Source organism: Mus caroli, unplaced genomic scaffold (assembly GCF_978045245.1).
Source record: "Mus caroli unplaced genomic scaffold, Mus_caroli_1 scaffold_15, whole genome shotgun sequence".
NCBI lineage: Eukaryota > Metazoa > Chordata > Mammalia > Rodentia > Muridae > Mus > Mus caroli.
The window spans coordinates 50896829-50909511 of record NW_028227270.1 but is presented as its reverse complement, the minus strand read 5'-3'; the positions used below and the strand labels follow the sequence as shown (position 1 = coordinate 50909511).

Here is a 12683-nt window from a genome sequence, read left to right as displayed (position 1 = left end):
CAACTCTTCTGCAATCCCAACCCACATGTTGTGATCTACACACAGCTGTGCCTGCACACAGTGAGCTGCAGTCTAGGTGAAGAAGTGACATTCAAGTGTCACTATATAGCCTCAGAGGACAAAAACATGATAGGGATCTGTAAATGACTAATGGAAAGGTGATTGATAAACATACACTTAACTTCTAAATATTTAAAACTGAGGGAAGTCGCATGATGACGCCTTCCTTCCATGCCCACTGGGTCTATCTCTGTGGGGTGAACCAAATGCTAGTCAAGTCCCGGGCTAAAATTCATCTGCATGGAACATGCACAGACTCTTCACGCATGTCACTGTTGCCCTGATGTTTCTGTTCAATGGATATTCCACAGTGTCTGCGTTGTGCAATATTCTGTGTATTACCCAGGACCACACAGGTCATTTCTCATGCAATCCTCATGTGGATATAAACAAACACTGACTGTAATACATTTGAGATCCACTTCCTGGGGCCTTTCTAGGATTGGGTCTAGTGAGCCTTGATGGTAACTAATATACCTCAAAACTTATGCTTTTGACTTTAACTTCTACTAATAGATGCTCAAAACTGAAACAAGGGAAGATGCTTTCTACAGATGCACCCCAGAAGCTGAGGATAGGGTGCGGTTCATCCTGCAATACTGCAATAGAATATGGTGCAGTTCCTCCTGCCATGATGGAAGAATTGATGGAGCCTCAGGTGGCTGTGCCAAAACCTGAAGTGATACCCTCCCCACTGTGCTCTTCTGATGAACATCATGACACATGAGCGTCCCAGGGATGAGGGAGGCACTTTGGCTTCGAGTCAGTAGTGATGGGAGTGACTGTGTGTGACCTCTAGAGTGACATCATAAAGGCCCTGCAGCTTCTAATTGGTCTCTAAGTGGAAGGCAGTTTTAGAACTCTCGTTCTCTAGGGTAAGGTTGTAGCTCAGCCTTCCTTGGTAAAGTCTTGCTATTCAGGTATAAAGACTTGCATATGTAAGAACCTGGGCATGGAGGCATGTGCTTACAATCCCAGGGCTGCGGGACAGAGGTGGGTGGATGGACTTACTGGTCAACCTAATAAGGTTCTAGTGAGAGATCCTGTCTCAAAATTTCAGGAGAATTGTGCCTGAGGAGGACTGAAAACTGGGGCCATCTTCTGCTTGCATGGGTATGGGCACCCTTGCAAACACATGCACATCCACAGTCATACACACAGACACACACACACACATTCACATAGACACAGACCCTACACATTCACATAGACAGACACAGACATAGACACACACACACACTCACAGATATATACTCACATAGAAACAAACAGATACACACATGTAACACATAAAGACACACACATTCACATATACACAGCCATAAACACACACTTATACACTCATATACAAATACATACATATACTTACATAGACAAAGACACACACACTCACATAAGACACATACATAGATACAGACACAGACACACAGACACAGACATATACACTCACATAGATGCAGACACATACACTCACACACAGACACATGCATACACTCACACATATACATCCACATACATACACTTACATAGACACATACTCACATAGATACAGACACAGACACACATTCACATAGACACAGACATAGAAACAAACACACAGCTGGGCGGTGGTGGCACACACCTTTAATCCCAGCATTTGGGGGGCAGAGGCAGGCAGATTTCTGAGTTTGAGGCCAGCCTGGTCTACAGAGTGAGTTCCAGGACAGCCAGGGCTACAAAGAGAAACCCTGTCTCAAAAAAAAAAAAAAAAAAAAAAAAGAAAGAGAGAGAGAGAGAAAGAAAGAAAGAAAGAAAGAAAGAAAGAAAGAAAGAAAGACAGACAGACACAGAGGAAGAAGTACCCTTCTTTAGTGCAAGTCCCCTGTATCCAGAAGACCAGGCCATATTGTAAGGCCATGTGTCAACAAATGTTTAACAACTAACTGTCCCAGTGAGTACACCTTTAAACAGCCCAACCCAAAGGACCTGGCATCTAAGTGAAGAAGCTTACAGTGCTTCTGGGTCCCTATTATAGCTCCCAGCCCTGGTCATGTAGCTAGATGGTCCATTTTTCTAAGCTAGAGACCAGACCTCCTTTCTGTATAATGCTGTGGCCCACAGAGCTTGTGAGCAAAACACATGGCTGCTGTCTGCACCTCTGAGGCCCTGGCCCTTAAGTGTGTAGAACTCAAGGACCATGGGATTTGAGCATAGATGGGAACCACATCTCAGCTCTTTTTACCCAATCATGTATCCCTATAGGTCCACACAGTCACAGTTACACTAATATCCATGCACTGTGAGGCCAGAGAATCCTTTCTCTATTTTTGAGGTCATTTTACTATTATAGGAAAATTTGGTGATAATTATGAAGAATGCTATCCTGAATATCTTCATAATCGTGTGCTTAGGTTTGAAATTTATGTCACAGATGGGATTTTCGGGAGTTCAGTTGCTGGGTTAAGGAGGATTAATGAAGGTAGCCTCCTGAGGGTTACTGCCACGTGTGTTTCCAGAGAGTTTTAAGGATTCTCCTGACACCAGTAACAGATGAGTGTGCCCACTTCACTTGTAGCCTCCTCGGCTAAATCTGGCCTTGTAATTAAGAAAACTATTAATTTGAAGCACAAAATTCATAGTTTGAATTATCTCCCAAATGCATGTAGACGGGGAATGACAGCAAGGGCAGTTAGAATAATAGCCATATTACAGCCAGAATGCAAAGCCAAATGAGGGGTGATTTAACAGGACAAAGGAATCAGAAAGAATGACTGTCAAGCCCGGAGAGAGCAGAAGAGTGAGATGGATGACTGGGGGATGGAACCGTGTTTCAGAAGGAAAGTACAGAGGCCTGGCAGGCTCACAGGAGCTCCTGCAAGCCCATGTGCACACAGGATGCCCTGCACTGCCTCTCGCGTGCCTGGCTCACCAAGCTGAAGAATCTGAGGTGAAGGTGACGCTCTTTATAAGGGGGGCTCAGATTAGATGAGGTTTCAGGATATCTCTGTGTGGGAGTTAGGCTGAGGGGTTGGGAAAACCAGACAGGGTTACTGTACAACAGGTCAAAGATCTAAACAGGATGTCTCTGCATCTGCTTTCTTACCTGTTCCCCTCCCGTGTTCCCCTCTGATGGTGGCAGGAGACTGGAACACAAGCTTTAGATGAAGATCAGGAAACACAGAACAGGTGGGTTATGTTTGAACAGGTGAGCCATTTTCTGGAACACTTAGTGTTTCCACTTATTTTTGAGGACTAAGTTGATTTCCACGGGGCCCTGAAATCAACCTGTTAGATCTTCACTCTGCACCACCTGCCACACTGTCCTGCCTCTCCAGATACCCAAGGCTTGTGGTGCCTGCACCCTGTTACATGTACTTCGATTCATCAGTGATTTTTTTTGTGTGTGATGAGTAATAAATACATGCTACCTTTGAAATGCATCGCATGGCAATGACAGATGTGATCAGTGGCTCTAGTTAGAAAATGTAAGCTGACCACCAACTGGCTCTTCCAAACAAGAGCACAAAGCAGCCAAAGACCCCAAGCTCAGCTGCCCAGACTCTGTTCTGCGATGCCCTTAAGCACCCTGGTGATCCAGTGTCTTGGCATCATGAGGCTCCTTGACTTGGAAAGAGCAGCTGGGAAGATTGGATCCACTAAGTGAGTCCATTGCCAGGGTCACTTCTTGGAGCAGGAGGCCCTGGAGAAGGAAGATGGGTTACTCACACTCAACACTGCGTCCCAGGCTGTTGTCTTTCAGGATAAGTGGCAGCTCACCCTGTACACTAACTGTGTGTGGAACTTACTTCTGTCCAAACACACACTCACTCATGGAGGTGGTTTAGCATCTCCCCATTTCACAGGTGGGTAAAAGACTTGAAAAGACCTGTGCAATGTGTGGTTTGGATGTGGGTTGGAGGTGTGTGTGTCTCTCAGAGGTCCATCCCCAGTGGAGCCTCTTCCCAATGACATGTCTATAAAGTGAGCAAACAGGCTGGACCTCTGCAAAGGTAGACGGAGGCGCCTTTCCTCAGTCTGCTTAGTTAAAGTGCATCCCTACTTTTCTTCATTTCTGCATGTATATGGAACACAATTATCCCTAAGTGTCAGCCTCTGCTCCCAGGTGAGTCTTTCCTTGTGACATCTCCCATCAGCCTCTGCTCCTGGGTGAGTCTTTCCCTGCGACATTTCCCATAAGTCCTTTGCTATATTTGAATCAGCAAAATGAGTGGACTGCAGAATGCTTGCCATTAAATTATCCCACAAGATCCTTAACAATGCAGAAGTGTCACCCTGATAAATTTTTATTTTTGGAAGCTGGTGGTATGTCTAACACAATGTGCAGTGTGCTGGCTTTATTGTAGCCCCGAGAAGTTACTCAATTTTATTATATTCTGTTACTTCTGACTTACTGATTCTATAAGCAACTTTCTGATCTCAAGGAAACAGAAAATTGTTGTAGGAACTTAGTCACACCTGACTTCTATTACCTCTCACATTCTTCCACAAACTATTCACCATGGTACAGAGGCCATGTGTTTCAACCAATCAACATTTCCCATAGAAAGGTAGCCATTTGGGGGGCTATTCAGAATTACTGGAGACAGGGATGTTAGCTACTGACCTGGTTTGAATGTGATTTGTTCTCAGTGGCTCATACGCTGGAAGTTGATTTCCACTGTGAGGGCATGGGACCATTACCAGACAGGACCAAGGGGTATGTGGCAGCATCCCTAGGGGGAGTCAGTTTGGGGTGAAGTACTCCAAGGGCTAGACTAGTTCCTCAAAGGGAGACAGTTGCTGTAAAAAGGATCCTTTGCCCTGCAGCTCCCCGGCCTTCTCTCTGGCCATAGTCATCCTATGTACACAGAATCCCACTGCAGTGATGTCACCCACCATAAGGCTCCCATCAGAGACCAAACTGATGAGGCTGCCTGACCTTGAACTCCAGGCTCTACAAGTGTGAATAAGTAAATGTGCTATTTTATAAAGCCAACAGGTGTCAATTATCTTGTAACAGGGGAAAAAAAATATCACCGAATCAATACAGCCTATTCTGGGAATGCTTGGCTCTCACCTGCTTCCTGGTCCTCCGTGATGCGAATCTCCTCCAGTGAAGGCTCCTATGAATTGAGCTCTCCCACAGCCTTCCTTTGCTATGATGGACCAAGAGCCATGAGATCAGGAGTCCAAATAAATATCAATAATCCCTTACATGCTTCAGGGAGGCAATGTCTCAGCAACATAAAAGTATCCAACTCAGAAAAGTGACAGCATTGTGCATCTAGACCAGATCATGTGGTTCTTGTCTTGAGGACCTGGTTTGTGGACTAGACAAGCCAAGGAAGAGCTGGGAGAACAAAAGATCACCAGAGTGCAAGGATGCCTGGATCAAGAACAAGGACCCTACTGGGACTGAACCCAGACGGTTTGTTTTAGGTTCTTACCTTGTCCTGAATTAGAGTGAGGTTGGGCAAGATATAAGTTAAGAAATCATAGCTTTCATGCTGTGTCCTGGTTGCAGCCAGAGGCTTTTAGTCAGGTTGACAGTGAGAACCCAGAGCAAAAAGCAGAATAAAAAGATGCAGAAAAAGACTGAAGCTTGCCAGATGAGCCCACATAAAGCTGCAGAGAAAACCCTGTGCTACAGGTTAGTGTCTCACACAGAGAAGCAAAAAGGGCACTATTACAGCACAGGAGGAAAGAAGTTATTCTGTACACTTGTGAGATTTCACAGACTTGTGAGACCCCACGTATCCCAGGCTCCAGGAAATAAAACCATAAACACATTTAAAATGCTTTCCTCTGGTGAGAGTTTGTCCAGGTTCTCCTGCTTGCATGAAAGCATGTAAAGACATGTTTTTCCATGTTTAGCCACTCAAACCATGGCCCAAGCATGGGAGCTTCTGCTCAGAATAATCATGGCACTGTCATGTAGTATGAATGTTGCATGCATGCAAGGAAAATGTGAGATTCAGAAGCACAGGAAGGCTTCCATCAATAGTCTAGGGGGTAAAGACAACACAAAACAAAACTCGAGGCCAGAGAATATACGTCATGGTCAGATTCCCCACAGAAATGCCAGAAGGGGGCTGGAGCAATGGCTGCCCTTGTAGAGGACTCAGGTTCAGTTCCCAATATCCACTTAAGGTCTAAAGCTCTGTGTGGCCTCCATGGGTACTGCATGAACACACACACACACACACACACACACACACACACACAGATACACCTTTTAAAAAAGAGGGCCATGTATAAAGCTGCCAAGATGAGGTATAGATTGCAATAGAGATGACAGGATGTTGGAAATGCCATGAACATGGGAAGCCCACAAAAGGAAGTCACAGGCAATGCGTAGAGCCAGGGCAAGAGAGAGGTGATGTGAGCTATAGATGACAAGGCCATGGGTGTCAGGTGTCCTGCTGGTGCCTCTGAGCCCCAGGGTAGAGAGTCCTACTGGCCTTCAGTCCCCTCTCTTCTTCCTCTTTGGTATAAGAGTGTTTACTGTGTGACATCACAGGTTGGAAGCCTGTGACATTGTCTTCTGTTTCACAAGGTGAAGCTGCCAGACTGCTTTGAGTGCTGGTAGGGATTCTGAATTTGGACTTTTGAGTGACACTAGATCTTTTAAACCATTGGCTGCTCTTGGAGTTGGACTAGATGCATTTTCTAGTAAGAAAAAGAAAGGAGTCTTTGCAGTTATGAGAATTTTACACTTGAATCAGACACGTTGGGGGGGGGGGGCATTTTGAGTCTTTGTTCCTGATAGTAATATTTTGTGAAGGCATGAGCACCTTAGGAAGTGGGCCAGGTTGGTGGACATAGTTTACTAGAGGTAGCTCAGCTCTCTGCCTCCTTCCTGTGTACAGCATGATGTGAGGAGGCTTTACCACGTGTTCCTGACCCCACGTAAGTGGCCGTTATGGCTCTCATCACTTCCCTTCTATGAATGGACTTGAGACTCAGTGTGACAGTGTGTGAAAATAAATCTTTCCTTCCTTGTCCCTGTCAGGGACTGCAGTCCTAGCGACACAAATATAACTAATACATTAACTTGCTACTTTACGTAGTTCTTAGGCAAAAACCCTAGAGGGAACCATCCAGTGCACATCCCTGGGAGGGACAGGAGGAGACGAGTTTATGTGTGGGCATCCATGCATAACAAGGGCCACAGAGTCTGGAGTAGTGTAAGGAAGTGTAGAGCCTCCCAACGGGAGTCTAGGAAATGCCTTTGTTGCATTGGAACAGCTTGGTATTTGTGCAAAACAATGAGCTGAAGGGATTCTCCAACTATGGGTACCGTAAGAAAACTGAAGGACATCTTACTCAGTTACCCAGTGCAGATCTGGTTCTCTAGAGACAATCCTCAGCCAGCACAGAGGGTCACAATACAAAGATGTCGGTTGGGCTGGCAGGAACTGAGCTTGATCCATAATATTGATGATATTGATCCATGCTACCAGCCCTGGCCTCGAACCCAAGCTATGAATATGCAAGAAGCATTTATGAGCAGCAGAATGTACAACTACGGTGGAAATGTGACTAAAGGCTTCTGCTGGGTTCTTGGGTGGGCTAGCTATCCTTCCTGTCCATGCTCAGGCCCACTCACAGAGAGCAAGAAGGAGAGTAGAGACCAAGACTGGCACACACAAGGAGGGTGGGGCTGAGTCTGCAGTGTGTACCTTTGTGACTGAAGTTCTTAGAAGGCTCTGGGGCTGTCACTGATGCCTTCCCCCACTTATGACCCACCTTGAGCTTCTACCCTGGACTGTGCCACCTGCCCCAGCTGGAGAGTGGTTCCTGTTCTCTCCACACAGTTGTGTACTGACTGAGGCTATCCACACAGCACAGCAGCTGCAGCTGAGTTCTATGTGGACCTCTGTGTAAGCAGTCCTGAGCAAGGAGGACAGGGGCCCTTACTGAAGGTGAGGCAGATTACCAAAATGAACTTTTTGGTTAAAGACACAGAATCAGAGTATTTTTGCAAAATTTCAGGGATATGTCAGAGAGCTGGAGGGGCCACATGCCTCTGTTTACTTGGCCTAGATTAGGATGCTAATTAATATTTTTTTCAACTTGACACAGGGTAGAATCAACTGGAAAGTGAATCTCAACTGAAAAAATGTCTTCATCGGATTGGTGTACAGACATGCTGTGGGGCATTTTAATTGTCGATATGGAGGATCCAGCTCACTTTGAACAGCGACATCCCAGCAAGATAGTCCTGGGTGTTAGGTCTGAAAGATGAGGTATCTATTTAACATATCAAAGCAGACCTTGCTGCCAAGTTCTCCCAGAATCCTTCTGTTACAGGGTCCTTCTGGCTGGCATTCCCTGCTCTCTACTCTAAACTTTTCCAGCCCAAGGGGTAGACTACTCTCCCCACAGCTGTCCTTCCCTAAACAATCCAGTTATTTTAGTTACCTGGGCTTTACCTTTCAGGTCTCTTGGCTGCCCGTCCTGGTCTTCAATGCCTCTTCCCTCCCCCCCCCCCCTTTTCTCACATGGCCCAGCTCAGTCTGGTGAGGTCCACTCTGGACTCTCTCAGATCTCTGCCTCGGGGTGTGCTCTCCTTAACTACAATAAACATTCTCTTCCTCCACCTTAGGAACAGCCATGTCCTTCTTCCCTCCCTCCCTCCCTCCCTCCCTTCTTTTCTTTTTTTTCTCACTCAGTGGGATGTCTAAGAACACAGGCCAAGCAAGTCATGGGAAGCAAACCAGTAAGTGGCACTTCTCCATGTTCTCTGCTTTGGTTCTTGCCTCCAGGTCCCTGCCTTGAGTTCCTTTCTTGACCTCTGTCAGGGATGGAGTGTGACCTGAGTATGTAAGCTGAAATGAGCCCTTTCTTCCCCAAGTTGCTCTTGTTGGTGGTGTTTATCACTACGACAGAAAGGAGATTAGGACGCATGGGTTGCAATCATCCAGGTGGCTTGGACGAAGCCTTTGTATTTCAGGTCTGTCTGGGACTTGTGTCTGCCGAGGCATTAATCCACACCATCCCCTGAGAGCCTGACCTTCACCTGGCTGCTGAGTTCACCAGAGAGCAGTCAGTCATGTGATCGTCCTTGAGGACAAAGAGGCACCTTGTGATTAAAAATCACACAGACCCTGAGATGGAGTGGATTAGCCTAACAACCTTGAAGTCTCCTACGATTTTTCACCGAAGGAAATAATGAACACACACATCATGAAGAATTAGCAGCGAGGAGAGCAACACCCTCACTTTACGAAGTCTAGACTCAGAAATATGAATGTCTTTGTCCCCAAATATGCCAGCTGGGAGCTGTGCTCATCAATCACTTCAGAAATGGTTTCTTCCAAATAAAACGACCTCTCATACTAGGCCACCCGTCTCCCTGAGTCTGGATGAGTGACTGGTGCAGGGGGGTGTGGCCAGTGTGCTGGTCTCGGTCTTCCATAACGAGGTAGGGAGGGGTGGTCTGGGTCTTGAGAATCACAACATAATATAAGCAATAGTCCATAGAGGGACCTACTGACAGATGGGTGACACACACAGAGACAGAACACAGACAGTTCTACTGACAGACGAATGCCACACAGACAGACTGCAGTACTCAGACCTTATATCTCTATGATTGAATGTCTGGCAGAAAGAAGCAAAGGGGTGGGAACAGTTTTTGGCTCTTGGTTTCAGCAGATTCAGCCCAGCCTCTACATGTACACAGGCAGAACGCCCAGGACACAAAGGCACATGGCAGTTGATAGCCTCTATCTCATTCTAAGCCTCGGGTGAACAGGAAACAGAGATGGAGACTAGGTAGGAGGGTATTTTTGATTCCTAAGTCGACATTCTTGTGGAAGCTGCAAGGACAGCTGTGTGGAAATTCAAGGTACAATTGCTGGGGCTACATGTAGGTCTGAGACACACACACATATACCAGGAGGGAGAGAGAGCAGATGGACAGGCAGTCAGTCAGACAGACACAGTGATGAACAGAGTCTCACATTACTCAGTGCTCATATATTCACAAATGTGTGCCATTCTAGGCTCTCCATTGCTCCCAAAGGACTCAGGTTTGGAATTATGTAATTGTCTCTCCAGCCGAAGAAATTTATTCCAGTGATGCTTGGAGAGAAATGATGGGGGAAAATTCTCTTACCTTTTGTCTTTTGAACATGTGCTCATTTTGCCCCATTTAACTATTTTTATTCCAGGAGAAGACTAGACTCATGTGCATTTGCCAGCCAGAGACTCCATGTCCTCCATGATCACAGTTTACACACGGCAGCAAGGCATCATAATCAGGAGAGAGGCAGTAGCTACAGTCAGGATCATCAGTGCAGGGGTCCCTCACACTCTGCGGAGTAAGACCTAAGCCTACCCCCACCCCCTGCCCCATTACACTCCTCTGTGTAATCAATTGCTGGCAATCAATAGCACCAGTGACTACTGGTAATCGATGATACACTTGCTTTCTGCAATCTCATTTCAGAAGTTGTATTTCACGGTAGGTACTATTAGAGCTCATCTTCACATTTGAGGCCAGTTGGTGCAGGATGGAGAATTCCAGGTTGGTGCTGGTGTGTGTTCACACTCATGTGCCTTTTTAGTATTTTCAAGATGGGTTTTCAGAGTTCCTGGTGACGTCTCTGCTGAAAACACTGCTCACAGCTTCCTTGCCACCCCGTGCACTTTCCTGTGGCTCACAGCTTCCTTGCCGCCTCGTGCTCTTTCTTGTGACTTCCCTGGTCATTCTCTCTTTGCAGCTCAGTTCTGGTTTCCAGCAGTCGCTTCAGGCATTCCCAATGGCTTCCTCTGTCCTCACTGGCATTTTCTGGGTGCTTTGAATCTGTGGACTGATGTCTTTCACCAGTTTTGCTCTCAGTGATATCTCATTGAACATTATCCATTTTCTCTTCTCCCATGTTAAATGCCACTGTGCTGTATCCCATGGCCTTCTTCTTAAGTCAGTGCTATCTTTCACTAATGTCTGTGTTTGCTTTTCTTGTCCTTTGTTTGTCTTCGCCTTTCAGGACTCTTTAGCCTAGATTGGCCTTACCGTCCTGGCAATCCTCTTGCCTCAGCCTCCCAAGTGTGAGACATCATGACTGAGTGGGCTGATAAATGCCTAGGGCATGAATGAGGCTTGACTCCACATGTGTCTGTGCGGGGTTTAGTAGGTGCACAGCATCCCATGGCTTTTGGTGCTTGTACTGAATAAAAGGGGGTGGGCCGGACAACTGAGAACCAGAACCATCTCTGCTTTTTAATTCACACAGATGTGAACAAGCAGCCTCCCTCATGCTTCCTCCATGACAGCCAAGGGCCACTCCAACCTCCCTGCTTTCCCTGGCATGATGGACTATGTCCCGAGATCCAAAATAAACCCTTCCTCCCTTAATTTGTTCCTCATCAGGTATTTGCTCACAGAACCGAAAAGCAGGAACACAGACACTCATTAGCCAGCCCTAGAGTTCCCAGGCTAATCTGCTGAGTCGGTTCATCCTGCAGCCTGCAGACTCTTCACTTCTACCGATACATGTCCCATTTCATGGCACATTGCTGAGGTCTCACATGCCCTTGGACATGCTAGACATTATTAAGTAGATCATGTCATCTAGTCCTGGATATTGTAGGAACACTTACCAAACAATTCCAACTCATGAGCCACAGAGACTGCTTCGGCTAGCCACTGTTGTCTCCTGAGACATCAGAACTTGGCTGCTGAAAGAAGTTTTACTTTAATTAATCCTGATCTGTAGTCCAGCTGGGTCTGAGCTTTTGGATAAATATTTGCTTCTCTAGGGAGCTGTTAGAGACCATACCGTGAGAAAGCGAGCCCTTCACAATCTCCCACCCTGGCAAGCCAAATGGTCTCATGCTAGGAGCCGGTTGTCACTCCCTCCTCCCTGTTCCCTTCCTGGCACCTGAGGCTGTAAAAGCTGAATTATAGTCCGTTCTTCCTGACTCTCATGACTTCCAAGGACACGAGTTACACCTGAGCCCGGCCTGACACCCAAGGCTGTCAAGGAGGATCTATGTTCTGGAGATAAGATGCAGAGTGCCCACCGCCTGGCACCTGACTTCGGCCCCCATGTCCCCTGATGCCCACTTCTTTGTTCTTTGTTAATTCCCCCTCAACCCCTCCTTATTCCCCTTGATGTATGCTTTAAAACCCGGCGTTTCAGCCTAATAAACCGAGACCTTGATAGGTAACACTCTACTTGGTCTTCGCTTCTCTTTTCTCTTCCAATCCCATTTTCTTCCAGGTTTGCAGCCCCCCTCGCACCCACGAATAACTGAATCCCGTGGGACGGGATAGGGAGCCACCTTCACACACTGTGTAAGCTGGCTCAGCATTTCCCACTTTGGAATACTTAGTTTCTCAGCACTTGCAGAATTAACATTTTTTTTCTTCCAGTTACTGAAATCACCAGCTGCCAGGCCAGGAGACATTGCACTGTGGTGCACAGGACAGGGGGGCTGAAGCCTGCAATTCCCCTCTGGGCCTCTGTGGGGAGCTTGCTCTGTGTGCCCACCTGCAACCTCAGGCAAGTCTGCTGCTCCCAGACAGAAGGCTCTTGGGTCCATTTGTGCTCAGGGTACCAATGGCCTTTGGCTTCAGCATGCACCCTCCTGACCGGCTTTAGAGAGAAGTTGTAGAATTGGGGGCTCTCAAT

The 12683-nt window shown here is 46.8% G+C and overlaps 1 long non-coding RNA gene across 1 annotated transcript; it reads left to right on the top strand.

Moving 5' to 3' along the window:
* Positions 1-989: 989 nt before the first annotated feature.
* LOC110308617 (uncharacterized) lies at positions 990-9358 on the top strand. The gene is made up of 4 exons (XR_002379580.2): positions 990-1053; positions 3179-3225; positions 8125-8288; positions 8996-9358. It is a non-coding gene; the product is annotated as an uncharacterized LOC110308617 (long non-coding RNA).
* Positions 9359-12683: the final 3325 nt, after the last annotated feature.